Source organism: Nyctereutes procyonoides, unplaced genomic scaffold (genome assembly GCF_905146905.1).
Source record: "Nyctereutes procyonoides isolate TBG_1078 unplaced genomic scaffold, NYPRO_anot_genome, whole genome shotgun sequence".
Taxonomy (NCBI): domain Eukaryota; kingdom Metazoa; phylum Chordata; class Mammalia; order Carnivora; family Canidae; genus Nyctereutes; species Nyctereutes procyonoides.
The window spans coordinates 5,860,746-5,887,854 of record NW_026575141.1 but is presented as its reverse complement, the minus strand read 5'-3'; the positions used below and the strand labels follow the sequence as shown (position 1 = coordinate 5,887,854).

The 27,109-nt window shown below is 45.8% G+C and overlaps 1 protein-coding gene across 1 annotated transcript in view; it reads left to right on the top strand.

Moving 5' to 3' along the window:
• SND1 (staphylococcal nuclease and tudor domain containing 1) overlaps window positions 1-27,109 on the top strand; it is a 418,777-nt gene that overhangs the window by 361,349 nt on the left and 30,319 nt on the right. The window lies entirely within an intron of this gene.

The following is a 27,109-nucleotide window of genomic DNA, read 5'->3' as shown; positions in this document are numbered from 1 at the left end:
AGACCTGGCTGGTGCCCCGCCCCGCCCTCGGGCGCCCGGCCCCCTCTGGCTCCGGACGCGGTGGGCTCCGGACTGGGAAGCCGGTGGCGCGACGGGGCTGCTGCAGTTGGCTGGCCTCCCGTCCGGAGCGCGTCATCCTACCCCCGCCGACTGCTGACGGGGCGCCTGGCCGCGCGGCCCGGGCAGCATACGCGGAGCTCGGAGCTGCGCGGTGGGGACGCGGGGGCGGCGGGGCTGCTGGGAGCCAGAGGACGGAGAGCCTGGGCTCCGCAGCAGCAGCAGCATCGATGCCTCGTCCTGCCTCCTCCCTTGCAAATTTCCTCACCCCTTCTCGGTTTTAACTTTTAAATGGCAGTTTGTTGTCGTTCTTGTTTTAATGAGGGTTACAGAGAAGGCAAACAGTGGAAGAAAAGCCCAGGTGTGAGGAGCCCGGGCAGTGACAGCCTGGGACAACACAGCGGCCTGCAGGAGGGTTTGAGGTGAATTCCCAGAAACCACTGGAGAAACCCATTCATTCAGGGAGCCTCAGCCTCAACCACTTCTCACTCTTTGGCAGTCCTGTGTCGCCCTTTCCCCTCGCTAAGCCAGGAGAATTGGAGTAGGATGGGTCTCAAGCCTTCTGCCAGAGGGCTTCGCTAGCTCCCCTTTGTTGCTGGATCTCCCGAGAAGTACTGCATAGCAACCTGCTTTCACTGCTGGTGAAGCGGCACCCTGGGGCATTTCACAGACCCGTGTAGAGAACCCAGACTAGGTCAGCCTTTTTCCCACCCCAGAAAAAGAGTGCCCTTTTCTCTGCCTAGTGGGGGTGGAGCCATCTGTGGCTAAGCCCTGGAAAGCCCTAGAATATGGCACTGGTCTAGTATTGCTTCTTTTCAGGGACTGCCACCAGACTCCTCCCTTGTGCCCCACCCCTCCACCTTGGCAAGCTTGCCTGTTAGATAAACCACCCCCCTCTGCCTGTGTATGGGCTAATGCTGAGGAATGAGGCGGTCCTGGATTTCTCAGCTCTCTGCATTCTACCACCCCTGTGTCTCAGGATTGTCTGCTGCCCAGTAACCTGGGCAGGGAATATGCCCTTAAATATGCCAGGGAATTCTTGAATTCCTGGAAACAGTTCCACGGTAGGCAAGCTGGATTCCCCATTGATTACTGAGACATTTTGATCCTGCCTTTGCAGTCAAATAACAACAACTTTAATCGTTAATATGCTGCCTAAAGTTACATAGTAAATGGCAGAGCCAAGATGTGAACCCTGGCAGATTGCAGATGTATAGAAACTTGGGCATGGAAGTAATTCTCCAGTTTGTTCCCAGTTGATGAGAATTCAGGTTTCATTCCTCCAACTCAAAAAGTCATTTACAAGGATCTTTAGAGAGAGAGAATTTATCTGTATTTTTGTCTAATCTTTGCTTATTCAGTGAAGCAATTGCCATAGTTTCCTCCATTTAACAGATGGAGATACTGAGCTCATGCAGGCAAATAACACACTTAAGGTCATACATCCTCAAAGCAGCAGAGCCAGCATTTCAATCCAGTCTTCTCACCCTGAGCCCAGTGTTTTCATCACTAACAAAAATGTCCATTGTGTCTACGTTGCAGAGAGTAAATGACAGAAGCAAAGGGAGGGAAAGGCTGTATAAAAAAGTTCAGTGACAGGTGTGTGAGAAATAAACAGAACAAAGGGTAGGAGTGGAGGAACTGAGAAAATACATCCTTTAACTTGTTTTATTCACGATGATTCTATCAAGAGAAAGAATGAGAGAGAAAGGGGAGATTAGTTAAACCCTGATACTAGGCTTTATCTGGATTCTGCAGTGGCTCCTTTTGCTTTCCTGGCTGAAGCCCCATCTGCACGTCATCAGCTTCAAGCAGAACCCTACCATCTTATAGATCCGGGGAATGTAATCCTATCCTGACAGGGAACTGTGGAGGAAAATCAGAAGCTTACTGGTGAGTGGTTCTTCTCCTTGCCACAAATGGCATCAGGCTGGTAGAATGCCAGAGGACACCCCGGCCAGGGTGTGATGGTACACTGGGGTATGGCTGCCCTTACCTCTTCAGGCAACAGAGGGACTCTGCCCAGACGGTTTCCTGCCAATGTAGGCAAACTCAGACCCCATCTGTTCACTTCAGGCACTGAAAATGAAAGGTTATGCCCCCTTATGGTATAGGTGGATGGAAGGGTGGGCTGCCTTGGATCCAGCCAGTACGTAATAATGAGGTTGTCTCCCAGTAAATATTTGTGAATGATTGATGACCATGAATAAGCCCAAGTTTGGTGAAGCCCATGGAGTTTTAGATGGGACTGCTTTGCCCTCTGGAGGCCGGCTAAGCCAAGGGAGCACCACAGAAGATATAGGCTTGACTGATGAGGCTGTAGAGCCATGGTGCCCCACAGTCCTTTTGAACTGAAAGTGGCCCTAAGATCTCTAATCCCAGAGCCTGAATGTCTAGCCATCATCCATTGCTCTTCAGCCCCTGGTTCTGACAGCTTCCTTGATTTGGAGTGGTACAACCAAGAAACAAAGAGGAAAGCTTAAACTTTGAGAGGAAGAGTAAGAGGAAACACTGGTTCAAGAATGTTGTCACTGTGGTTTTGCATAAAGAGACTGCTATGATAAAGCCAGAGAGAACTGAAGAAGCCAGCCAGTGATTAGGCAAGGCTTTTGTCAGCAACTTGGTACCTGCCCTAAAGTTGGGATACCTGCGTTCTCGTCTCCTTTTTGACACTGGCTAGACAATGTTATAGATCTTAAAACAGCTCCAAACACTGGTTTCTTTATTTGAAGGAAGTAGACTAGAATATTCCCTCTGACTTTCATAGTCCCTGATTCCCACCTCTTCTCAGATACATAGCCCTTTGAAGAAGGTTAATCCATTGGGATGGTAGCCAAGACTTGGAAATGAGCCACAAAGTTGAAGAGAATGCTTCCTTTAGTTGAATCTAGAGATTCACAGTGCCAGAGTAGAGTAGATCACACTTTGTTTTCCCAACTACTAAAAAGGCTGATAGATCACAGAATGTTAAAGTGAAAGGTATCTTGGAGAGCATATTGACTCAGCCTCTCATCAGAGTCATTAGTGAAGTTCAGAGAAGCATAGTGACTGACCTAAAGCCACAGGATTGACTGATAAGAGTCTGTCATTCCTGAGCTCTGCCCCTTGGTCGGGAGGACAGCGTAATAATGTTTAAGCCTGGAACTTGAAGACCATGGTCTTCTGTGGTCTTATACGGTGTTGTCATTATACTTTGTTGGACAGGGATCAAGATGGGTCTTTAGTAGAACCAGTCTGCCATTCTGAGTGACTTTGAAATCCTAATAAGAAATGAAAGAAATAGTCACCCAGGGAACTGACTGTAAGGGGACACAGGACCGCCTCACTCAGTCAGGATAATTGGGCTCCTGATAAAGCCCAGAGCTAGACTACTCCCTACACTGATGTGCATCCCTGAGCCATTATCCCGAGCAGCCACTAGATGTCCATAATGCCTCATAGAGTTTGCCAGGAGTGAATAATCTTTGGCCAAGTGCTATCTTGGCCTCCAATAGGCTTTGGTCCCTTAAAGTAGATCCACCAGTGGTAGGAAGATCACATATGCTCTGAAACTCTAGTTCCTATTTTCAGTACTGTTGGGCTGCCAACCTCTACTCAAGCACCTTTTCCACTTTTATAGATTTTACTCTTCCATTCGAGGAAAGAACAGAACAAGAGCAAGGGTGGAAAAGGGACTTGGGAAATAGGAAGAAAGGAAAAGAAAAAAATAGTACAGAAATTATCCTCCACAAATGAAGGAAAGACATCAGTTGATTGGTGAATTAGCAACAACAGAATAGTATAAGAAACCATCCATATGGAAATAGTCACCTCCTCTTAACCAAGCAGAGAACACATCATGTGCACTCAAGCTCTCATATGTTTGCATCTCGCACTCTCCCCCATGTATGCAAATACCCCTACATGGTCAACCGATCACGATGTTTTTCATGGATAAAATCACTATTGCAAAATAATAATAATGTTATTTTTCTTGGTTGTGATCCTTTTAAAAACAATTTTTTTTAATGATTTTATTTGAGAGACAGAGCATAAATGTGGGGAGGGGCAGAGGGAGAGGGAGAAGCAGGCTTCCTGCTGAGCAGAGAGCCTGATACCTGCTGTGGGACTCCATCTCCGAACCCAGGATCATGTCCTGAGCCAAAGGCAGACACCTAACTGAGCCACCTAAGCACCCCTCTTGGCTGTGATTCCTTAGTGAAGCTGTGGCTATACCATTGCTGTATATACATGATCATAAAGGAAATGGGTTTTATCCCTTGAACCCAGGTATTGTAAAATTACTCTTCTGAGTGCCCTGAGAATCCACTTTTCTTCCCCCACCCCCAAGAACTCTGTTCTTTAAGGAAATCAGAAGGAAGTGGACAAAAAAAAAAGCACTTTCTCTGCAGGTCCCATCCAGAGTAATTTGCAAAAACCTCAGCAAAGAAGAGACGAGATGCTTAATAAGAATGGCAGAAAAAACTATAGAATAGAAGGGCCTTTCTCTCTCCTGAGGCTAGTTTCCTGGGGCTTAAAATTTCTTTGTGGGCTGGTAAGCCTTAGTAAAGGGAGAAACCTCCCAAAGCTCCCCACAGCCTCCTCTTTTGGAATAATCGGTTTGGTGCCCATTTTAGCCACAACCTCCTCTGTGTTCAAACAGACCCGAGGTCCAGCCAGAAGCCTTAGAAATGTTCACCTCTGCAGGTGCACTGGCCCACTACAGGCTCTTGTGTTCTATCCTTCTCTTTAATTCCCTTTGTACAGCAGTAACAGTAATGATGTGAACAGCAATATTTACTTGGGGTTCACAGGTACGGGGCACTTACCCATGTAATCCTCACAGTTTTCGTGTGGTGGGTACCATTAGAGTCCCCATTTTGCAGATGAATTTAAGCAGCTTTCTCAGGGTCACAGAACTAACTAGTAAGTGACTATAGTAGTTTCTTGAGGCTGTCATAACAAATTACCACATATTTGTGGCTTAAACATCAGAAATTTATTTTCACAGTTCTGAAGGCTAAAATTGCAAAATCTGGCAAGGCCATGCTCCCTCCAAGGGCCCTAGGGGAGAATCTGTTCCTTCCCTCTTCAGCTTCTGGTGACTGTTGCGTTTCTTGACTTGTAGCTGTATTACTTCAATCTCTGCCTTTGTGGTCATGTTGACTCTTCTGCCTCTCTCTCTCTCTCTCTCTCTCTCTCTCTCTCTCTCTCTCTCTGCGTTGTGACTTAATAAGGACACTTGTCATTAGATTTAGGGCTCACCTAGGTAATCCAGGATGAATTCATCACAGGATCCTTACCTTAATCATATCCACAAAGACCCATTTTCCAAATAGGGTCATAGTCACAGGATTAGGATATGGACATACCTTTCTGGGACTCACTGAGCTTACTACAGTGACAGCTAGGTTTCTTTTTTTCCTTTTTTGAGATTTTATTTATTTATTCATGAGAGAGAGAGAGAGGCAGAGGGAGAAGCAGGCTCTCCTCAGGGAGCCCGATGTGAGACTCCATCCCTGAACTCCAGGATCACACCCTGAGCTGAAAGCAGGGCTTAACCTCTGAACCATCCAGGCATCCCAGAGCCAGGTTCAATCTCACATCTGTCTAGTGCCCACATTATAAACCACTGTGAGGTGCCACTTAAGAGGGAGAGGAAGGGAAGGGTGCATCTGACAGCCAGCAGTGTGCCCCTCCACCTGCCTGTGCTTGAGAAGTAGAGAGGAGCAGCATGGGAGCAGGACAGCCCCCAGGAGGGAAGGAATCCGTCTGTTCCTCAGTCAGCTCAGCAGCTAGGACAGATCACATGAGCCAAGTGAAGGAGGCAGGCTGACTAGACCAACGTGAAGCATCTGCATCCTGTTGCTTGCCTTATGCTTCTCATGATTCCTTGTCTTGGTAATTTGCTCACTCTTTACCTGGCCTCTAGATTTTATTTCAAGCATTTGCCAGTATTTTATCCCGAGCATTTACCAGTAATGCTAGAAGTACCTTTGGACATTACTACCTAATCTGGCTCAAGTATAACTATGTCACATATATGTTGAGCTTCCTGTTCATTGAAGACTAAGAGACACATTAAGATCAGAGTCCAGCAAATACAGATGTGGGACTGGGAGTTATGCATAGAATGACTTTTCAACAATTCATGTGTGCCATCATAAATTGGATCCTTAAGTAGGGGTCCATGCCTGTAGTTAACCTTTTCACAGATTTGCCAGTGTGTATAAATGTATTCATATTTTGGTTGGGAGAAACCCAAACAAGTTTTCCCCCAAACTGACTCCTATAAGATAGTGTGGAGCTCGGGAGGAGGAGGCAGACATACATGTGCTTGCGCATGTGCTAGTGGGGCATTATAGTGGTGGTTATGAAAGTGTTCTGGAGTTAGAGGCCTGGGTTCAAATCCTGGTTCTTCCTTTTGCATACTGCATATGTAAGTTACTTCTGTAAGGCTCAAATTCTTCATGTATGAAGTGGAATTCATAACTATAATTACTGTGTGGTATTTTTGGACAAGAAGGGAGTAAGGGAAAACACACTCCATCTTAGTAGATTGTGACCACAGCAGCTATTATTTCTTCATATGGAAACTAGTGTTGAAATGAAATAATTTATCCAAAGTCGATTCTTGATCCTTTTTTTTTTTCCTCTCCCTTCCCCTCCCTCCCACCCTACACTACTCTGTCTTTGGCAGCATACCTGATTTAGACCTTTTAATTCTCCATTAACAATAATAAAGTGGTTTCCATTGTTCTTACCAGTTAATTTTTTTTAGATAATTTCTTGACTTACAGATAAAAAATATACCCTCTCCCCAGCTTCCCTTAATGTAAACATAAGAGATGACCACAGAACATTACTTCAGAACTAAGAAATCTACCTCTTAAAGGCGTAGCTTTTTACTCTTGCCCTCAACAGTGTATTCTCCACAGCTGCCAAAGTGATCTTTGTGACATTCTATTACACTGTTATTGATTTGCTTAAAATGCTCCTGTGTCTTCCCTTCATAATTAACTTGATAACCAAACTGCTTACCATGGACCACACGTCCTAAGCCATCATTGCCTTGCCTGCACCTCTACCCTCATATTTTTATCATCTTCCTCATTTCTTCCACTTAAGCCATACTGCTCTGCTTTCTTCTCTTGGAATACTGTAAGCCAGTTCTCTCCCTATTAGGTCTTCGGCTCTGTCCTCTACCCGGAATGTCCTTCCGCTACTCTTCAGGTGTTTATTCTTTCCAGAACAGGTCTCTTCATAGAGACTTTCCATGACTGCCTTGTTTAAAATAGCCCCACCACTCACAGTAACATTATGTTACAGGTTTTATTTTCTTGTTCTTTTTTTTTTACCCTTATCTGAAATTATCTTGTTTATGTGTTTATTCGTTTATTTATTTTTTTTAAAAGGTTGAAATTTCCAAGCTTCTTTTTTTTTCTTTTAAAGATTTTATTTGTCCATGAGAGACACACAGAGAGAAGAGGCAGAGACACAGGCAGAGGGAGAAGCAGGCCCCACACAGGGAGCCCGACGTGGGACTTGATCCTGGGTCTCCAGGATCACTCCCTAGGCCGAAGGCGGCGCTAAACCGCCAAGCCACCAGAGCTGCCCTGTTTATTCGTTTATTACACATCCCCAAGAAAGCAGAGGCCCTTCACCCTTCCCATCTTATGTCCAGTACCTCTATCATAATAGTGAATTATTTCAGAGGAAAGAGGAATGTTCTTTGGCCCATGTGAATAAGAGCTCAGGCTTCCCTAGTCATATATCAATAGCCCTAGCCCTGCTCTATAAATCTTTGAAAAGATAGGTGAGGAATAACCAGGGTTTGGGTTTTTTTTTGTTTGTTTGTTTTGTTTTTTGCTTTTGATGTTGGGAAAATTAAGGAGGATCCTAGTGACCTTAAGTTTTCTCCAGTCCTCAATTTTTAGAATTCCTAGCCCCTTACAGACAGATTCATGAGAGTTTCACGGAGTTACAAAGCCTCACAGGTTCTTGGCAGTTTGTGATGTGTGAGGACCGAGCAGAAGAGTGAGTAGAGAAACGCAGATACACTTAATGGTGCTCATGTACACACATGCTGGTCAATCTCAAATTTGTTAAAGTGCATTTTCTCCAAAGGGAGTGGGGGCTGTTGAGCCTGAAATAGGGAACACCGGGACAGTAAGATCAAATGTTTTGAAAGTGGCTGTGCCAACGCTTTTTGCTAATTAAAGAATGTTAGGACAATCACCACTAGCAGCAGTAAAGGGCGCCCCATTATCTCGCTTTATGGAGAGCTGAGTAAATATAAAGGCAGCTATAAATATCCCACTGAGTGCCTAAGCTATAGCACAGTTGGTGGGCATCCAGCTGGGCAATGAGAGGTGCCCAGAGCTTCTGTCCAGGGTCTTCATCTCTGTTAGCTGTCAGTCTTCAAATTCTGTATGCCTAAAGAACAAACAATTCCATCAACAAACTCTTAATTTAAAACACTCAGGCAAGACAAGGCAAAGAGCTATGTGGTGAGCCTGACTGGGAGCCCAGGCCACCTGGGTCCTTCACCAGCTTTATCATTAATTTTGTTTCCCTTTTGCTTTGAGAGAACCTGCTTCTTCATGTGGTGACTCCATTTTACTCAACTATGAGTGTGTCACCGAATTTTTTTTTTTCCAGTCCCATAGCTTTGAACTATCTTCCTGGGAATATTCTAGGGTCTCTTATGGAGCAGCTCACTGCTCTAGGGAAAAACTTAGTTTAGAAAGTATGAACAAGTTGAGAACATACTTTTTATACTTACCCTAGGGAATTTCTGACTGAATTTAAGAACTATGCTCAGGTTGGAACTACCTCTGTTTTAATCTGTTCAATTTAGCTTGAAACCTGTTGTGTCCTTTTCTGCACTTTCTTCTTGAATCTCTTGTGTGGTCTCCAAGCCACTCTAATCCCCTCAGTTCATAGGCAGTGCTATTTTGGCACTACCTCTTCTCTGCCAGCCTTCTTGATCTGCTATTCGGTTTCTTTGTGGCTCAGCATCTGTAGCCATCAAGCTGGCTCACAAAACTTGTTGTTTTCAGTTTCATGCTTCCAGCTTCAGCTATGGCTAGAGTTTTCTTAGTTCCAGTTGGTGTAGCCTTATTAGTTTTTCATCCAGTACCAGCCTAGTGCTCTGTGGGTTCTTTTGATCTCCTCTAAGGAGCTTCAGAGGTAGAATTGGAGGGATCCTAATGGAAACGTGAACTTGAATTCTGTCTCTTAGATGCCATTGTGAGCATCTTCACTGTGCCCCCTGCCCCTTCAAAATCCTTGAGCAGAGGGACAGGCTCTCTAGCCTTAGAAGTGGAGAGGAATATAGCATTGGGAACACCAGGAGACCAGCCTGGAGCTCACACCACTGGCTTCCCCATGAGTCATCAAAGGACTGACGGGTAGGTTGGCTGACACCCAGGTTCCTAGATGCTGCATTCCTTTCTTATTGTGATGTGAGCCTCTTCAGGAGTTAGATCTTCCCAGCCTCCAGCCTGCTCTTGGTCTGTGGTTTTTTTGTTTTTTTTTTTTAATATTTTATTTATTTATTCATGATAGAGAGAGAGAGAGGCAGAGACACAGGCAGAGGGAGAAGCAGGCTCCATGCCGGGAGCCCGATGTGGGACTTGATCCCGGGGACTCCAGGATCGCGCCCTGGGCCAAAGGCAGGTGCTAAACCGCTGAGCCACCCAGGGATCCCCCTTGGTCTGTGTTTTTAAATGCAGTTCTATCTGCAAATGCTTCTAGTGGGAATCACCTTTATATCTAGAAGAATTTGGGATGAAAGAACTTGAAATAAAGAAGTTAGCACCCTCCACTCCTCTAGCAAGTGTAGAGAAAATTAGAATTCCTCAGTTTGTTGGTTGGTTGGTCAGTTGATCTGCTCATGTTCATATTCTCTCTCTTTTACTTACTATCTCTCACACACAATTCTAAATTTGGCCTGAACTGACAGGTAGATTTGTTTGTTTCTATACAAGAATAACATGACTACCTTGAAACTTATACTCCTTTACTTCAGAATGCCACCCCCTGGCTATGAATACCCACTTTTTCAGTTCTTGCCTCACTACCAGCCAAGAATGGTAAACTGTGTTCTCATGAACCTGTCACTGATCTATTTTAAACTTCTCTGAAGGACAGCACACTGAAATGGCTGTTTCTGATGAGGGATGCTAAAGCCCACACTTTTTTTAGGCGATGAGATGGGGATCTGGAAACCACCTATCACAATATCTGGACCCTGGCAGCCTGCTGGGAGGAGCCCTCATTCTGTATCATTTTCTTGGTGATTTGGGCCAGTTTGTGTGGCAGCCCAGTGAAGCTGCTTGATTTGTATTCAGTGCATAAACCATGGCGGGGTGGGGGGAGTCTGTTAGGAGCCCTGTCAGCCAATAACTCTGAAAGGTTTCTTTGTGTAAGTGAGCAGTCTCTGGGCTGGAGAAGGGCTGCCTGCCCTACCCCACCCTCCCCACCCCCCCTCAACTGGCCCCTCTGGCCTAGCAACTTGGTGCTTTGGAGCTGGCACCAAACCCTCGGTATCCCTCCCCAAGAGGAGGCCATCTTGGGATCCAGGTACATGGAGAAACTTCAGCTTCTTCCCTCCGGCTGTGGCTTCTGGCAGTCTGCCTCCAGATGCCAGTCCATGGGATCTATTTAAGGCCATGTGTGTGCACATGAAACAGTAAGTGAAAGACGAATATGAAAATACCAACCAACAAATTGGGACATTCTAATTCTCTGTGGCAGAAACCTCAACTAGGATATAGACTATGTGCAACACTGTGCTCTACTGGTCCAGCTGTCTATCAGCCAGCAGGACCCTGTGTTGGCCTGAGCTTTCTCAATTTCCTGACCAATTAAAGCAGTCTTTTGCTTCTGTATGTGCAGAGGGACAGGAAAAAGACGCTCTGCTGTGTATCTGGGGGCTGCAGGGTAAAATTCTTTGTCAACTTGAGACCAAGAGGAGCTCCTACTCTGATAGACCAGGCCCAGCTCTGGCCTTTACCACTGTGGACAACCTTACCCCATTTTCAGCTGGCTCCCTGCCAGCTCCTGTCTCCACTAGTGTCTGTCTCTTTAAGAATGTTATTTGTTATTAATGAGTTTTCTAAACACATAACCTTGACTCACTTGCTTAGGTGAACAAGACCATTCTCATTAAATACTGTTTTCTGGGAAGAAGAATTAAGTAGGTATTGAATTTTTCTAAAGCCTCACATGTGAGCTAGAGCACAATAGCACTGGCAAGTGAGGCGGGGGAGGGGTCCTCTCAGTCTCTGACAGACCCCCTCCCAAACATCTCCATATTAAGCTACATCTTTGTTGGAGAAACCAAGAGAGCGGCTGAGTTTTGTCTTACATGGCATATCTCAAAGGTGACTTCAGTTATCCCTGCCCCTTCATTTCAGTTCTGCAGGGTTTCTCTGTTGGTGTCTCCTTTGCCAGGGCTAAAACCCCCTTTGTATCTCATTTTCTCTAATTATGTTGAATATTTTGACAAAGGGCCTGATGTCCAACTCTTTGGCTACAAATATGATCAAAAAATATGGTTCCCCATTTTTTTAGTCTGTCTTAAATAATGTATGAAACATTGCAACACTTTGTAAAGAGTGTCCATGAAGTAGGAGGGTGTAACCAAACAAATACTTTGTTGTTTTCAGAAACCTCTAGGAAACACCATGGGCCTGAAAAAGGCTCTGTGTGGGGCCAAGAATCTAGCAGAGTAGGGTGTCCTGCACTGGCCTGTACTTAGCCTTTCCCAAGGAACATTTGGTCCCCAAAAGGAGCAGATGCTGCCCCACTCAGGGACTCACCCAAAGACTCAATGCCATCATATCTGGATGCTCGGCGGAGAAGAAAACCCAGGGAAATATTTCCATCCAGCTAAAGGAACATTTCCCCCAGACCCAGCTCCCATCTCCAGTGCTGTGTTGCCTTCACCAGTGGTTTGTGTGTCATTCACTTCTCTGCTTAGTGCAATTGAGGAGCTTTGCTGCCCCGATGGGTAACACAAACAGATTTATTCAGGCCTCATCCAAAAAGACACAGGGAGGCCTCTGAAGAAATAGGCTTTGTAGATGAATCTAGCCCTGCTTCTCTCACAGAGACCCTTGTCATGGGTGGCAAACACCCCCTCACCCCCAGCCCCAAGCAGGTCAGATAAGCAGAAATTTTAAAACCAGTGACATGAAAACTGGTGACCAAGGAATTTTCTATGTGGGACCCATGTATAGGCAAGATGCTTCTTTTTAAAAATTTGTCCTTCTTGCTCTCACCTTGCTGAAGTCACTCATTGTTTTTGCCCCAAAGAAGATAATAAAAAAGCACTTAGAATAGAGGTTTGTCTCCCTTTTTACCTCCTTTCCCCAACCTCTTATTCCTCTTCTTGCTCCTACTTCCCAAATTTACAGTTAAGAGAACCTTCAAAAGGGATGGCTTTACTCTCCTCTTCAGCCTTTTCCCATTCAGTTCTTCCTTTCTCTACATGGTTCACGTGGAGTAGAAGGAATGTGCCCATTTCTGTATTGATGGATCTCATTCATTCGTTGTGTACATTTGTCTCTGGGGCCTGCTAATGCCATTTGAGTTTCCAAAATCCTTATTTTTGCAAATCCACTTGTGTCCTGGGTTTAGCTCCCGATTACAGGATTAGCAGAGATTATAAAGTCTCTGATGTCTTCTCCAAGCTTTCTATCAGATTTATGGCTATGAATTGAGGAATTCATGCAATGATAGAATGGAAACTGAAGGTAGATGTGGGCTGCTGAGGGAGAAAAAGGGAAAGAATCTCTTGTAAAGAACTGAAATGGTATACACCCTGATATTTGAATCAGAACCACTTAAAAACCTGGAAACCTAGCCTTTCTGGCTGTCCATTTATAGTTGTGCTGAACCACTTGTGCCCTCTTTCCTAGACCGAGTTCATGAACCCTGATTCTTCTGCCTGTCCACACAGGTTGTTGCACCCACAATAAAGCTCTAGGCCAATGCTCTGTGTGGCATCCTTTACTAAAAGCCCTCCTGCCATTAGCAGTCCCATCACACTATAGAAAACTCTCCTGCTCTACACTGAGGAGCCTGAGAGGCTGACAAAAGACAGGGGCTTGGGATACAGAGCAATCCTATGCCTTGGAAATATTAGGGGATCCACCTACCTGGTTTTTTTGTGGAGGTTGTAAAATGACCTGTAACCATGGAAAAAGCTCATGGTGTTTAGGCTATAGATGGTTTATGCTGCAAGTAATAGAATATCCAAGCAGGAGATTGATTACCTTATATAAAGTCAGTCCCAAAGTAAGGGAGCTCCAGGGTGGGTTGGTTTAACTGAGAAGTGGCCCCATATCAGAACGGACACCTTGGTTCTTTCCATCTTTTCTGCTGTGCCATTCTCTCAGCATGACCACAAGTGTTTTTCTTGGCTGCAAAATGGTTGCCATAGCTCTAGACATTGCGCGCGCGCGCGCGCACACACACACACACACACACACACACACACTAATCTCCAAAGGCAGGATAAATTAGGCTTTTTATTTTATGCCTTCTCTTTTTAAAAGCAAAAATGTCCTTTCCCACATGCCTTTCACATGACTTCTTATATCTTATTATCCAGATTTGGATGACACTTTCAAACTGTTATGTGGGATTAGGGAAGGGTGTTTTTTTCTCCTCCACCCAAATGATTGACTGAGACCAGGTACGGGGTCCATGAATTTGGACGGGGAAAAAAATCACATCTTTTTTATTAAACTCTAACTCAAATTTAGCATTTCCTTTAAATATGAATGTAAGCAACAAATCAGTAAAACTAGTGTATCTATGACTTCATTACCAAAAGAAATCAGAAATATTTTCCTATCAAAATTGTACCAGGAATTCCAAAATAATTGTTTACTCCTATCACTGCCTTGAAATTACAATTTTTATTTTTTAATTTTTTAAAAAAATATATTTTATTTATTTATTAATGAGAGAGAGAGAGAGAGGTGCAGAGACACAGGCAGAGGGAGAAGCAAGCTCCATGCAGGGAGCTTGATGTGGGATTCAATCCCGGGTCTCCAGGATCAGGCCCTGGGCTGAAGGCGGCACTAAACCACTGAGCCACCCGGGCTGCCCGAAATTACAATTTTTAGACCTTTTTTTGATCTTGCTATTTAGTGTGTTAGTAAAGAAGCATATATTTACATATATGTAAATATATATGTGCATATATATTATAATATTTTATATTATATATCCTGATTTGGATGGCTTTTAAAAATATTTTAATAACTCTGGGCATAAGTGGCTTCCTTTGCAATACTGTATGTTTTAATTTGTTATACTCAAAGACATTATTCTATGAAGAGGTCCATAGGTTTCCCTCCCTCCCTGCCAAAGAAATCCATGGCACAAAAATATAACTTAGACTCAGCATTTTCCTGAGTCACATACAGATGTCACAAGGAAAAAATGATAGTTGCCAGCAGAGAGAAGGGGAAATGGCCATTGAGTGGGCAACCAGTGGGCAGCCCTCATACCACTGAGTGGCTCCTTCCCTGGTTGTGCCAGCCTGTGTTCAGTTCCCAGCATTCCCTCCAAAACTCCAGGTATCTTTATACCACCTATGTGCTATTGCCAAATGCAAGTACTACCATACTATAATTTCCTAAATACTTTAAATCTCTGTGTATTTTTTCTGAAATAAATTATCTTAAAGGAAACGTCCTTAATTGGAAATATATCACCTGCTGTAGGTGAGAGGAAACTTTGAACGTAAATACAGAGAACACAGAAAAGTGGTACTGAATTCTGGCTATAGCCTGTTGGCTTGCCAGGCTCTGAGCCTGAGGGCCGCCCTCTTTTTGCTAAAGACAGTTTAGCACCAAGCCGGGACTTTCTCGTTAACTTAAGAAAAAGAGTTGAGAAATACTTGAGAGGGGGATAACTGTGGTTATCGTTTTATGCCCTGCCACCCCCCTAAAACAAAATAGTTCTATTCCCTGGGGAAAGCAAGTATATGGTAGACCCCTCATCATATGGCTTCATGACCCCCAACAAAGGAAATAGGGTTAGTCTCAAATCAATGCTTTCTAAGAGCTCACAAACCACATCTCAACAACTGGTTCTGGGATTTGGTCCAGGACAGACTTTAAGCTTTCTTAACCTGTGGTTTATGAATTCACCATTTTTCCTTTTCTTTGATCTTTTCTCCCCCTTTTTAAAGGTCAGACTAGCATTTGCCTGTCTCCCTCTAACAGTATCTCTTCTCTGTGGTCCCTGAAAGCATACAGACTGTAATACAGCAACTTGTGGTGAACTGATTAGGCTTGCTGTTACATAATGGGACTTTCCAGGGGAAAGCATCGGTCTTGGAATCCCATGGCAGAAGAAGCACCTCCTCTCAGCACCTCAGGTACAGCGCCTGAGCTCAAAGAGAGATGAGCAAACACCCTAAAAGCCAGATTACTGCCCCAGCGTTCCAGGCCCTGGTCCTGGCAGGTGAGGCACGTGCTGGAGAGGGAATAGAAGGAAGCCTGCAACTGGAAGGTAAAAAAGCAAGGGTTGGAATCGGGTGTTTGCCATCTCATCCCATGAGGAAACACAAACCCAGGGAAGTTCAATGGCTAACCTGAAAGTTACACTGGCAGAAAGTAGTGGCAGAGCTAAGATTAGGACCAGGGGCTATTTCCACTCATTATCTTAAGTCTCCTGCCTAGGGTTAAAATTGATTTGGGGTCACGGGCCCACCTCCCCTTCCCCTTTCCTCACTTGTCACTGGCGTCACCCCTTAATCCTCACTTTCTCCACCATGCTCCTGAGGACAGAGCAGCGCCCCTGATCCCTCTCCTCACGTTTCTGGGGCCTCTTAGGACTTGGAGAGAAACTATTCAGCGAGGATATTCGTGTTGGTGCTGTCAAACCTTTGTGCCCCATGGACCTCTCCTTTATGTAATGCTGTGGCTTATGGGCTTCCCTTATGACAAGAGGAGACTAGCAGGAAACCCCAAAAGGATGCAGCAGGAAGCACTTGTTTCTCTGCCATCCTACCTCCTCCCAGAAAGGTTCTAGCTGCCAAGTGTGGTAGCATCTAAGCTCTGCATCTCTCTTCTTTCCTTCTCTTTTCTGGACCTCAGAGAACACAGGAGGTAGAAGCTCTTGGTTGGGAAGGATAAGCACACAGCTGCAATTCCCAGGCCTTGAATTAGAGCTGGCAGTGATTTTTCTTTTTTTCTTTTTTTTTTTTTTAATTTAGAAAACCCTGTTAAAAAGACAGGCTGACACTTTTGCTGAATATACTTCTGCAGAATTTCTCCTAGAGCTGTTAGTCGTTTGTGCGTTTACACATTGAGTATGTCTTGTGGGCATGTTTGTATGTGAGTGTGTACTAACCATCCCCCCTGAGCAGGCCTCATGCATAACGCCTCAACTGAGACGCTTTCTTAATGGTTTGAAACACAAATGTTATTGTCTTTGAGTTAAGTGGTTCAATTAGCCCTGATTGGAAAGAGTGGGATGAACTGGGGAAACATGCAGGCTGTTTGTTAACAACCTCGGGAATGAACGGAGGGAAGGGGGGAGGGAAGGTGTTCCCACAGAAAACTGTTTCAAGGGGTGACCTGGCCTACTGCATGGCTTCAAGGGAGAGCGTCCAGGACCAATTTTTGTTTTGGGAGCAAGAGAGCAGAAAGCCATTAGGAGAGGGGTAGCGTCAGGTTCTCAAGCCACGCAGAGTGTATATGTATCATCCCTGCTGTTGTAAGCTATCTTCCATTCCCCACATAAACTATTCATCACTCTGTGCATGCTGCCTCCACTCCGAGGGCTTCAGGCTGCACATTTGCCCTCCATGGAAAATGCTGTCTCTGGTTTGCAGAACTTTCTAGCCGTTTGCATGGGTGTATGTCTTTCAGTCTCCCAGAGAACAAGCCATGTGGGGAAGCTGAGCAGGATTGCAAAGCCTTTCAGAGCTTATCATCAACCTCAGATATCTTGCCTTGTGGTCATTCCTGGGAGTAGATGAGGGGCTAGAACCTTCACCCTTAAGGATCTGCTCCCTTGCCGGTCTTTTTTGCCACCACAAAAGGAGCAAACACAGCATCATTTCAATGCCTGGAATTGATGACTCTTCCCTTTCCATCCAGGTCTTTTACAGGAAGTACCATAGAGGGCTCAGTGATTGATCTGTTGTTCTGTGTGACTCCCAGAAGGTTTCCCCTTTCCGGTCTGGATAAAAGAAACAAGGCCCAGCTGCTCCCTGCTTTTGTCCCGCAGCCCTCACTCATTACCCCAAGCTGCCCATTCTGTTCTTCCGGGGCCTCCCAAAGAGGACAGCTTTCTCCTTAGGTGCCACCCTGACAGGGCCCAGCAGTTCCCCTCTTCCTTCTCTCTCCTGGGCCCATTGTGGCTCTAACCACCCACCACCTCAACTTACTGATGAGACCAGAAGACTTGAGGAGCTTCGAGTCTAATGACATGTCTGTGCAACAGGATGGTACGATGGTTAGCAACCATCGTGAAATGGGAAAACGGCCCCACTTTTCCCTTGCGGTGCTATCACTCAGTAGCTGTGTGTCCTTACACCTAAGGCACTGAATCTCTTTAACTTTCTGACTCCTCCTTATGAAATGGAGTACAGATCCAGGAAGTACAGCTAGGGAGGAAAATACCCAGAGAGCCCAAGGTGTAGGAAGGGAGAGAATGGTGAGGTCACAGGAGCAGCAGGTCTCTTGTGGGGTTGTGAGTGGGAAAGATGTCCTGAGTTGATGCTGTAGTTTCACACGATGAAAGCTTGGCTGGAACCAGGGAGGCTGAGGCAAGCGTACACAGAAGTTTCCCAGAGAGCACTGCATTCTGTAGCAGGAATGAACCTCAGGACACCCTCTGCCCCAGGCACATGGCCTCAGGTACCATGTGATTGGTCCCATCCACTTTTCATAAGGAGGCTGAGCCGGGCACTGTGTGTGTGTGTGTGTGTGTGTGTGTGTGTGTGGGTAGTTAACAGAAGATGTTTACCAGTTCACGCTCTTCTTTCTCTCCTTTTTCTTTTTGGCCTGTGGAAAATTCTTGTTTGTTTACCCCTATGAGGATAAAGAATTTCTGCAAAAAAACACTGTTTTCTGGTGATCTTACCTCCATTTTTATATCATTTATAGACAGATCAAGTCAGTGTGACCCAGCAGGTCCTAAAGAATCTCCATGCCTTATCATTCCCCTGCTGACCCCCTTCCCCAGAAAACTCGTCTAGAGCCTATGCTCTCACACCCAAGAAAGAAAGCTTTAAGTCTTGCCTTCACTGACTTGAGTGATTCACTTCCTGTGCTATCAGGGAGCTCCCTGGTGTAAAACCCATTTACCCAGAAGACCTTATTGCTGTGTAAAATCTGGGGAGTTGGACCCCCAGTAGGTCACATATGCCCTTGAGATGTCTAGGGGTTTGCCATCAGAGCAGTCTATGAAGAAAGCTCACTTTGGCCTCAGGTTCCTAGCTTAATTTAATTATTTTATTTTATTTTATTTTAGTCCTCTCTCACACCACTTTCCCCTGGTCTTTCGGCGCAAATTCCTCTTCCATTTATCACGTCGCTCGCAAATCCACTGTCTGTGCTGCTGCCAAGATCCTTCTCTGCATTCCCACAGCCATCTACCTGTGACCTAGCCAGCCTTCCCCAGAGAGTTTCTATAATTACCAGAGAGAACCATTGTTCCAAGAAGATAGGCAGAGCTGCCAAGAGGAGACAAGGGGCTTTGGGAGGCAACAGAGCCAAGTCAGCCCTCCTGGGCAGAGGAAGAACATCATTCCCTCGCTATTTCTAAGTGCTTTTCTGCCTCATCTCCATTTTTAACATAGACTCTTACCCATATCCATCTGTGAGTGCATGTAAATGGCAGTAGCCTTACTTTTCTGGAAACCATGAGTCCAGTAAATATGAAGGAGAAAGGGTCTGGGTTTGCAGAGTGTAAAATGCAGACCCCATCCTTCTCAGCTCTGCCCTGCCTCAAGAGCTTCCGCAAGCTTCCACCATAGTGCTTACCTTCTCGAAAGCACTTACCAAATCCTTGGATGTTGGCATCTTGGAATCACAGTACAAGTTTTAGGTTTCTGCCCCTGGGTCTGTCTACCCTTTCTAAAACTTGGGCAAAGACACAGAAAGCATGCTTATTACATTTGAGATCAACAAGACTGTGTTCTGTTTAGAACAGAAAACCAGGGTTCAGAATTTCTTACAAGTATGAAGAGAGATGGGCTGCAACTTACAAACTGAAATGTAGTTTACCAGTTGTGACAAATACCAAGTCCTGTGTTGAAGTTCAAAAAATCAGTTACATGGTTACAAGATGGTGACCTAGCTTGATGGCAATTCATTTGAAAATTACCCCAAGGTGTTTTGTTTACTACAAAGTGTACACTAACAACAGTGTGAAGTGACTGATAAAAATTGCATTAATACAGAAATAGTATAGATTGAAGGAGGCAATTATTCTGCTTTGCTTAAGCAATATCTGGGACATTGTGTTCAGCTCTGAGCTTTGCATTTTTAGAGAGTTCTTGATAAGAGAGCATTCCTGGAAAAGGACTGGATGGTACAGTATGTGGGATCCAGGTTCAAGGAGTAATGGGAGATGGAAAGAGAGGACAGAGTAAACGGTAATAATATGATTGGTTGTTTCACAGAGGGAGGCAGAGAACAGACACTTTTTGTAGACTTGCTATGGCTAAGCACTGTGTTAGTCACTCACAAATGAGTCTTTTCTCATGTAACTCTCAAAGCAGTCCTAGGAGCTAAGAGGCATTTGGACTTAAAGAACTTTATTTGCTAGTTAAATAAGAGAAAGGCATCAGGTTGGTGGTTTCAACTTGAAAGAGGACTTTTCTAAAGCGAAATGGACTTTGCTTAAAGTAGAATGCTCTCTGGTCTGGAATATTTTCATAGAAGCTGACCATTTCCCAGAGGTGTGGGGAGGGAAGACCACGATGACCTTTGGTTTGGGTAGGGTGTTCTGGAATTCTCTTGGGCTCTCTGAGGGCATTGTTGGGCACAGGAGAGCTGTTTGGCGGGTGCAGGGCAAGCTGGGAACTGCCAGCACCCCTTCTGCCCGGGCTCACAGATGACAGGCTATTTATGCCAGCCTTTGCCCCTTTGCTTTGCTTTCTAGTCTCAGTACCTCCAACAGGCTGTCTTCCCAGTGGCCTGTCTGTCGGGGCTGGGGCTGGTTTCCTCCCCTTTCTGACTCCACTGGCACAGCTTGTCTTCCCACCCAGGAATGGGCACTTGGAGGAAGCTATATCCCATCTCTTCCCTGTCCCGCTCCCTGTAGCCTCCTCTGTGGCTGCATCTAGCAAGGGGGGTATTGCCCTCCTGGCCCCAGACAGAACTGTCTTTCAAGCCAGGGATGCTGACGAGGCCTCTGTGTGTATCTGCATGCTCACACTGCAGCCTGATCGATGCCTGTCAGAGCTCCACATCAGAGTGACAGCCGCATGCTGGGCTGTTTGCTGAACACAACTCGTCCGTCAAAGGAAATCAGACGAAATCCATCTCCTTGTCCAAAGCTGGCCCGATGGGCTGTGTCTAGAATGCCAGTCTTACATCCCACCCTATTTTGTGCCCTGAAAATCATTCCCTCTGGGATTTCAGTGTTACATTGATGGGCCTCCTAGGGCAGGAGAATCACAGTTAAGAAAATAATGCACAACTGCCCATCCCAGCCCCTACCCTTTAGGAACTTGCAGTTTAGAGCTAGTGGCTACTGTGTGGACAGTGCAGGTCTAATACATATATATATATATATATGTATATATATATGATTATCTCAAATTGATTGGCATAAAATAGAGCATAAATAAGATGGATTTTTTTTTTAAAGATTTTATTTATTCTTGAGAGGCACAGAGAGAGGCAGAGACACAGGCAGAGGGAGAAGCAGGCTCCATGCAAGGAGCCCGACGTGGGGCTCAATCCCGGGTCTCCAGGTCACACCCTGGGCTGAAGGCGGCACTAAACCGCTGAACCACCCGGGCTGCCCATAAAATGGATTTAATTTAAAATTTTGCAGGTGTATTTTGAGTAGGGCATGACCAGATTGCATGGTGTGTTGTAGACAATTGGTAGAGAAGGGTCTCTTTAGAAGGTCTCATTAGAACAGCAATTATGAGGTTTTAAGGCTTTCAAATTGACAAGGACAAGTGTTGGCAAAGGTTCTGTGTTTGTAAACCATTTGGGGCTGCAAGAATCTCTGTCACCCTGTGTCTTGGCGGTAAGCCAGCCAGCTGCTTCTCTTTCTTCTCCCTAAAGCCTCTTTTATCCCATACAAGCCTGTACCTGAACCTTCATGAAGACCTTTTCTAACTCTCAGCCACTCCAGCACTCTCATTGCCCAAGGCTCCTGGCTCTTAAGTGAAGAACTCTCCTGTTTGCCACCTCTGGTGGTGGCCACACCAAGTAATTCTCTTCCCTTTGCTTGCCCTCCCATCAGGGTTCTGAATGACTCACAGGTGTCAAAGAAAAATGTTTCAGGAGGCCAGTCACTTTGGAAGGTAATATTTTTTCCCCACTAGCTAGAAGACCAGAACAGCAAATTTTTTAAAAGATAGAAGCGGAATGTCTGGATGGTGAGGGAAAGAGGTCAGCCCAGGAGCAGGAGGGTGGAACACAACACCTGAGAAAAATGAGGTGGTTTTGCGTGGGTAGGGGGTTGTAAAAATCAGCAGGCAGAGGGTGGGGATCCTGGATGAATGGGAGACTAGGGAGAAGCCAGAGTTTCAGAGTGGCCCCTTACTGCTGCTGCTGCTGCTCCTACTCCTCAAAGGGCCTTTCAAACTCGGGAAGAATCTTCTGATATCTGTCACCCCTCACGGCCCTACTTGAGCAAGTGCAGCTCTCCCCCACCCCAGGCCTGTGAAGTGCAGCATGCAGAGCTTTATTACCCACGCACAGGAGCCGTTCTGCAATGAAATAAAATAAACCAAAGTAATGGGAATGATGGGTGCAGACGGCAGCCCCCCAGAGAGCTGGGCCCGCTGCTGCCCCTCTTTTCCGCACCACTGATCACTGTTAAGGCTGCCATCAGGAAGTCATCTGCAGTCCCTTAGGCCGCCTTTCCAGGGTTGAGTGAGCAGCCCCACGCAGTGGTCCATCATAGAAGCAACAGCAGCATGTACACATGCATCCTGGTTCAGCACTCCATATACCCCAGGCCTTGGGGCCTTCTCACAGCTCTCTCAGGGCAGGAAGACAGGGAATTTCACTTAAGGCAAACCAGGGTACAGAGGAAAGGAGTTCTGCCCTCAGGTGACCCCAAGACAAGCCTTGATAGTACAATCTGTGATGGGGTATACCTGGCGTAGGTGCCTGGCAACACAAAACTAGCTGTAAGAGGGGGAGTCTTGTACCTGGAAATGCCTGAAGGGAGATGGAGAGAGGCACGAGCACCTGGCTGACTGTCCTCCCGAGGTCCCCACCTTGCACAGACATTGTTCACACAGCAGATATTTATGCCTTGCACAAAGGTTGGCGTTAGCAGTGGTTCAGAGTCTCAATAATTTTCATTTTGTCACACGGCGCGTCTGGCCCTTTGACCAGAGAGCTTTTAAATTCCTCCTCCCTAGCCCTTTCTTCTCCCTGGCTCCCTGGCTCCTCCATCCCCGGCTTGATCCAGACTTGTTGATGAGCCTCAGCTTTTCCCCCACACACGAGGCACTAAATCTTGCCTGCCTGCCTCCCGACCCACCATCATTTCCCAAGCTCACCTACGCCCATGAATGCTTAATTTAAAACTTCTGCTGCCATGCAGCAGTTTGTAATTCTGAGGCCGCCTTCAACAGAAGAAACAAAATGGGCTGATGAATGTACTTGGAAAGGTGAGCAGAAAACCATCCAGCATCTCTGTGATGCGGGGGAAAGGCCTTCTTAACCATTTAGTTTAATATGATGGATATCTGCAGTGTAGAGTAATCCTAATAGGATGGATATCAGCCTGATCTATTGGCTTGCAGGGTGGTTATGAGTTTTAAATTTCCTCATCTCCACAGCTATAAATTCTCTGGGCTTTTCAATTATAAACTTCGTTTTCGGTCGGGCAGCCAGAAGGATTTTGTTTTGGTCAAGGGATTAAAAAGGCAGATCCAGTTGGGGCTGGAGAACAGGCAGATATGCCAAGTTTGGCTCATCCTTCATCTTTACCTTTACTGCTGCCCATACTCCTCCCTTGGGCACTTCTGTTGGACCATGGTTTCCCTTGTCCTTATCATCTCAGTGTGGCTGGTGTCCCCACCACAGGGATTTAAAGGAGCCCCTCTGTGGGTGTCTGCTAGAGCATTCATACCACAACCTCCTGGCCTCATGGTGAGAGGATGTCTCTAGCCTGACAACCTCCCGATGCAGGCCTGAGGGAAGGGTTTGCAGCCTGTGGCTCTCCCAGGCAGTCAGGGAGGTGGTGATGCATTCCCAGGGCTGCACTCATGCTGAGCAACAAACGGAGAGTAGCTGCAACAAGTCCCAAAGGGTAATGAGCCCATAACACTGCTAACTGGAGTGCTCAGCGTGGGATCATTGGGAAACAAGCTCAGACAAATCTCTGTAGAGGGGAATCAAGGCTTTCTTGATGACTTTCTTTATACTGACATATCACCTCTTGGCCCAAGAGCAGAGTGGCCAGGGCCAGCAAGAAGACCAGTGACTCTCCCCAAGTCCACTTCCTGGCCTTTCTCGGCATGCCTTCGTTCCCCATTCCCAGTCCCTAATGTCCTCCCACTGTCTGGGTCAGAGCTTCAGAAAACTCTCAGGCACCTAGGAGTGTGATTCTCCTGGACGTCAACAGGTCGTTCTGCAATTAGGCAGAACTGTGTTCAAATCTTGGCTTCTCTCCTTAATAAATGACCTTGGATAAGTTCTTCAGCCTCTCTGAGCTTCCATTTCCTTATCAGTAAACTGAGACTAAAAATAATCACTTCACCAAAAGGCTATGAGGATTGACCAAGGCAACATGCATGTCAGAGAACCTAATTCATTGTGTGGTACACAGAAGGTACTCTATAAATGTTAATTCCCTTCCCCCTTCCTTATAGTGAGGGGCTACCATTCTTCCCTTCCAGATGTGGAAGTGGGAACTGTTGAACCTTCTTGCCCGGAGTGTTCATGATCTACCCGGCACCCATCCTGGCTGTCTGACAGAGCTTGTGTTCAGGACAGTAGCTAGAAGGGTATAGCCATAATGCTGTGGATCCTCAGAGCAGACCTCTGCCCTAGACACTGTGTGCCAGGGACGATGTTGGGACCTGTAATAAGAGAAAGGCCTTGTTTCTCTGAGATTGTCTTCCTTTCATGTTCTTTAAATCAAACATGCTCAAAAGTGAAGACAAATCAGTAGATAAGTGCCAGTGATTGGCATGTGGGTTTTCTTTTCATTCAGTTTATTTAACAAACACGTTTTGACTTTCTACTGTGTGTCAGGTGCCATGCTAGGAGTTGGCACCACAAAGTCAGGTACTATGTGGTAATGTTTTCTGTCAAGGAGTTGGCTGGCAGGCTCAAGAGCTCCTCAAGAACCAGAGTACAGGGTGATACATGCTCGGGAACTCACAGGATTTCTTTAGAGCACAATGAAGAGTTTAGGAAAGACCTTCTGGAGACAGTACTGCTTAGGCCGAATTTTTAAGGGTAAGTATACGTCAGCCAAACCAAGGGTAGAAGAACATGCTTTCCACATAGAGACACTAATGCACCAGTTAGGAATTACATTCAGTTGCTGGTATAGTTCAGAAACAGTAATTGCTTAAACAGGATTAAAGTTTACTTCTCTCTCATGAACAATTGCAGAGATAGTCTTGAATTGGTACAGTGACTCTCAGTGTCAACAGAGATAGAACTCCCTTCATTCTTCTGCTTGGGTCATAACACACATGGATTCCAATCTCAGGGTCCGGGGTGCCTCTGGAGCTCCACCCATTCACATCTGCCTTCTAGTTGGGACACCAGGAGAAAAGGAAAAACCCCATGATGGCAAATGCTCTCAGAAGTCCCACTCAAAAATTTCAGCTAAATCTCCATGGTGTGACCAATGAGAGGGACAGTCTTTCAGCTGGTCACACTGACACGTGGACTAAAAGAATACCTGTTACTGAGAAGGAAAGAAGGCCTCTTGGGAGGTCTGTGCCACAGACAGCATGTGATGTGACATTTCAGTACTTGCTTAGGGACCACCTATCTCAGTCTGCCTGAGTCCCAGAGTCCATGTGGTTAGTGTAAGAGGGAGAAGTGGTAGGACATGCAACGAGAGAAGTCCACATTTCCCTCTGGGTATGAAAGCTCTGTTGTTCCGGTGAACAGGGAAATCGCCAGAGCTCAGGCAGGGATGGTCAGGTGGCATCTGCCAAAGCCTCAGGCCACAGCTTAGCACCTCCCGTTCAGACCCTTCCCTCTCAAAGGAAAGCATCCATGTTGGTCTAGAAGTCACACTGCTAAGGCTAGGCCCCAGCAAATTGGACTGGATACTGGACAAAGGCTGTGATTTTTCCCTGAGAAAACCAGAGTTTGGTCACTCTGTGTGACCTATGCACACTCAAAATAACATTTCTGTTCTCACTGTCTATGCTTAACCCAGTAAGAAGCACCAACATTATATTGAGTGCTTATGACATGCCAGATGTTGTTCTGAGAATTTCATGTATACTCATTGAAACTTCAGATTTTCCTTAGGGAGGTATTCAGTTTTTTGCTCCCATGTTCAAGTTTGAAACTGAAGCCCAGACTTAAAAATAACTCAGTTTACTAAACAGCAGAGGCCAAATTTGAATCCAGATAGTCGGGCTCCAGAGTTCTGGCTGGTAACCATTATGCAGTTATGCTCATGGATGAGGTCCCCCAAATCAGGAGGCATGTCGGAATTGAGACGAGTAGATGAAGGTGGGACCAGGCACAGAGCATCCTGCCTATCCGTTATGCAAGAGAGCAAGGGAAATTCATGCTAACAGACCAAGCCTGGTAAAGGCTTTCCTCCTCTTTGACTTCGTTGCCTCCTCTCCTCTTTGCATTCCCTCTGCAATGCACGATCCATTAACAAGCTATGCTGCGCTTTTTCCTTCTCATTCCTGCCTCCCAACCACTGTCGCTGTATGTAACAGGACTACTGTGCATCTTGTTTAGGTTCCCATCCTTCCTGCCTTCCTAAGAATGTACAGAACCCACCCCCTGATCCATCTGTCCCAGATCTATATTAAGAAGGGGCTAGGGCGCCTGGATGGCTCAGTCAGTAGAGTATCTGACTCTTGTTTTTGACTTGGGTCATGGTCTCAAGGTCCTGTGATCAAGCCCAGCAGTGGGCTCCATGCTCAGTGCAGAGTCTGCCTGAGATTCTTTCCCTCTCCCCCTCCCCACGCTCATGCACTCACTCTTTCTGTGTGTGTGTGCATGTGTGTTTATACTATCTCCATCTCAAAGAAAGAAAGGGAGGGAGGGAGGGTGACTTGTCTCATCACCCTGTCCTTCAGGGTCACCCTCTTGAGCTTGTCTTCTGAGCAACTTGCACTTCTTCCTGGTCCGCTGTCTTTGTCACCCCTCCCCATGTCCCCTCAATATCTCCTTGTACCCCCACTGACCTCAGCCTCCCTTTCTGTTCTGAAATTCTACCTTCTTCCTGCTTTTACCCTACTGATCATGCATTATTTCCAAAGCATGACCCAAGTAATTCCATGTGCTAGAGCATGTTTGCTTGGCCCCACCTGTAATGTCCTGCCCGGTCCCTCCCTGAACTGTCTAACGCTCAGAGTTGCAACTCCTGTGACTCAATCCCTCCAGTACCTCCACTCAGTGGTCATGTGTTTTACATGGCATTTTGTTACTAGTCGGCAGGATGTGGCTCTGTTGTATCTTCTCAACTTAAGCTCTTGGAAGACAGAAGTTACTTTTTTCTGTTTGCGTCTATTGCAATGCCTAATGCAATGTCTTTCTACTTAGTAGATGCCAAATAGCTATTTCTTGGTTGGTTGATTACAATAAGTCCTAGGTCTCTTTACATGTCCTTAATGATTATTATACATTTCAGTTCCTTCGGCATTTGTCTTTCTATTTTGAAGAATCCTAAT